This window comes from Pseudochaenichthys georgianus, chromosome 3 (genome assembly GCF_902827115.2).
Source record: "Pseudochaenichthys georgianus chromosome 3, fPseGeo1.2, whole genome shotgun sequence".
NCBI lineage: Eukaryota > Metazoa > Chordata > Actinopteri > Perciformes > Channichthyidae > Pseudochaenichthys > Pseudochaenichthys georgianus.
In genome coordinates this window covers 41,381,226-41,384,768 of record NC_047505.1, presented here as the reverse complement: position 1 = coordinate 41,384,768, position 3,543 = coordinate 41,381,226, and positions in this window count along the sequence as shown.

The window sequence follows — 3,543 nt, the reverse complement described above, 5'->3', positions numbered from 1 at the left end:
GCAAGTTTAGCCGCAGCCTGCAGGAGGCAGAGAAACGGAGAAGTTGGGAGGCCCAAACATGAGCCCTGCCCACTGACTCTGCGCTCATTGGTCAGCGAGCGAGAGAGTGGCATCGGTGCCACATCCTCTCTTCTGTGATTGGCTGACCTGAGGGACGCATTGGAGGCACATTTTGTGATGGAGGAAGAGAGAGAAAAAAGGGTAATTAGGGAGTGGAATAGGGAGGAGGGATTGAGATAGAAAAGGGGAAGTGAGAGAATTTTGGTGTTACTGCTTCAAGGAAGTAATTGAGTCACATTCCTTTTAGGTTGTAATTGTGAGCAAATGACTCATGCAGTCATCATAACAGTCAAAGCACTTTATAGGTTTTTTTATTATCATTTAGCTTCAAGATTGGAAAGCAAAGTGTTTGCAAATGTCAGGAACATTACAGTAGGATGGTCAGGCAGTTTCAGTGGTATCTCTATGGTAAAGAGTGGCCATGAGGACCAGATCAAGGTTACAGCTTTGTACATACTGTGATAACAAAAGTGTGCTGGGTTTAAGACTGTCTACATATTCATAATCATAATGTGCATTTCTTTCTATTTTATTGAAATAATTACTAAGCTAGAAAATAGTCTTCGGATTCTCTGTTGTTCTGAGTTCCTATGTTTGTTGGATGTGGATATATTGTATTTATTTGCTCACACATAAAACATGCATATTAAAAAACGTGAGTAATTACAAAAATACCAAATGTGACAGGAGAGGTCAAAAGGCCACAATTATTCAATGGACCTCACCTCAACTGAAGGACAAAATCAAAAAAGGAAATATACAACAAGAAATGAACAGCAACATGAGCAGAAAAAACTAAGTAGTCCGGAGACAAATATCCATGTAAACATGTTGTCAAGAAATAATTAAACATCATACATTAATGTGAGGACATTTAGCTTGAGGAAGTTTCTAAAGTTGTTATCACAGTGCCTAATAGGTCCAGAATGTCAATGTCACTCAGGGAAATTGGAACCGACCCGATTTAAGTCCAAATGAGTGTTAATAAATAACAGCCCAACCTGGCCCTCAGGTTAGGGCAGAAAATCAAAACTATGCTGCACTCACTCATTCAGTCACTCACTCAGTTACTCACTCCACCATTGAGAGTGTACCCGTCAGCTGTCACTTTCTCCACTGTCCCTAGACAAACATGATGTCATCATCACAACAACAGCTGTCTGTTGTCTGGCCTCTCTAGAGAACTGTAATCCTTTATACACTTAATTTGTCGGAGTGGATTTAATTTAGCCTTACCACGTTATATCTAAAAGGTAGCAGTGGGTGACTTAAAAGGTAGCAGTGGGTTACAAAATAAGTCAGGACAGTTCAAACCCCACTAAAGTGTCTTTAAAGACATCAAAAAAACTTCTGAAGACATTAAGGACGATTTTCTTATGCATCCCAGATATTTCACTGTGCTTAAATATCGTTATGGTGCGACCTTTTTCATTGTACCCATCTGCCTCTTCTGTGTGTGATTTCTTCCATCCCGAGCGTGCCAGTTGACATCATCTGCCAACCTGCCTGGACTTGTTGTAGTCATGTGTCAGTGAGAGTTGTGCTGGTTACACAAACCACAAATTGCCCTGGCTGCACTGAAAGTAGGTCTATTGAAGCCGATGATAAAGAACAGGAACACGTTTATCTTACTTAAACAAAAACAAATTGACGTATGATAAAGTTTACATTTAAGCACTTATCAGTAATTACAAAAACATAACTTCTATGGTAAATCACCCACTGCTGTTTTTCATTTCAAATATCTTCTTTTGTTCTAACAATTCAAAGTAATTATTAGTCCATGAAATAGTCCAGTGACAGTCTGGTAATTTCTCTCAGTTAAAGGTGGGGTAGATTAAGTTTGAGAAACCGGCTCGAGATACACTTTTTGTTATATTCCATGGAATGCTCTTAACAAAGAAGGAGCAAAGAATGTTGGCAGACCAACATTTCTGCGTTGAGAAATCCTGTTCCATCTGCAGCTCTTTCTCGTTTTACTTTATCCTCCTGAGACCCACCCATTCATTTTTGTCCTCTGTGGAGGACATTTGGTTTTGGTCCATAACGATGAGGTTATACATGCCACAGCATTAAGACCAATTGTACTCCACAGAGGACATCCTGGGCTTTTCAGACATGTGACATATGTGGGGGTGTGGCTTTGAAAAAGATAATTTCATTGTATTTCAAAATGGCGTTCATCAACACAAGCACTATTTATAGAAAGATAAATGGTAAATTTGTAATTTTGTAATTACCAGTGTTGTGAGGTCAATATTTTTTTATTAATTATAGTAAGGGAACATCTTAGGAGTTAGTGTAGTGAGTTTCAGAGCAGTGTAATAATTATTTAACCTAAAACTAAATGTTTTTATGAATGTCCTCTGAGGAGGACATGGGGATTTGCTAACTTTTTATTTCCCCCCATTTTACACAACACAAATGGAGTCCACTATGGGCCAAAAGTAACACGTAGGTTTCTGTAGTGTTCATGGCAGACGAGTGCAGTGGGAAAACATACATCAAGTGCCTCAAGTGTCAGATGTATCTCTGCATTTCAAAAAAGGATGGAGTACTACAAATGAGGAATCAGTATTTGTTGCATTGAGTTGTTGTGCTCTAATGTTGTCTAAATGTACTTGTATGTTAATGTTGTTTGTATACTATGCTTCGCATAACTAACACCTGATGTCCTCTACAGAGGACACACAATAAAACAAAAATAAAAAAATATATTTTTAGTTTTTGTTAGTCATTATGTTTATACCACCCTAAAGACTTGTGTGATCTAAAAGAAAAAGGAAATTTGAAACTTTTTTCTTTCTGGGTCTCAGGGCTATATAAGCCACCTGTTAGCATGTGTCACATTGTAAAGATCACAGAAGACTAGCCAACTCATCATTTAGATCGATACACAAGCCGTCGTTATTCATGCTGCTCCTGCAAAAGGCTGAGATATATTAACCTCGAGCAAAACACAGTACGGGAACCTAGCTGTTATTAGTATGGTATAGGACTTTACGTTATATGACACACAAGTACTTTCAGGCTCTAGTTACACATTTGTGCTTTGCCTCCTTCTGCTCTTCCTAATCCATTCCTAGAATATTATAGCCATGTTCTACAGATCTACAGCGACTTCAGATTATTATAGTATATGGAAAGGGAAATTACCTTCATTGACAAAGTTTTCCCATAAGCAAGAGAAGACGGCATTAAACAGTCTTCACCACTGCGATGTTTTGGTCGCATTTTTCCCCAGTCCACTCCACATAGAGATTCAAATTTTTGATTTGTTGTATCTTTTGAAGACAAATCAATAATCATTAAATACAGATTAAAGCCTCTGGTCCCTAAGAAAATAACAAATGTAAAACATATTGTTCCCAAAACTGTTCACAGCCTGTCCCTTTGTAGTTCCAGAAGGACAAGCATCTCAACTCGTCCACTTCTGACCATTTCAGTGTTTGTGTGTGCATGTGTGTGTGTCAATGCTCTTAT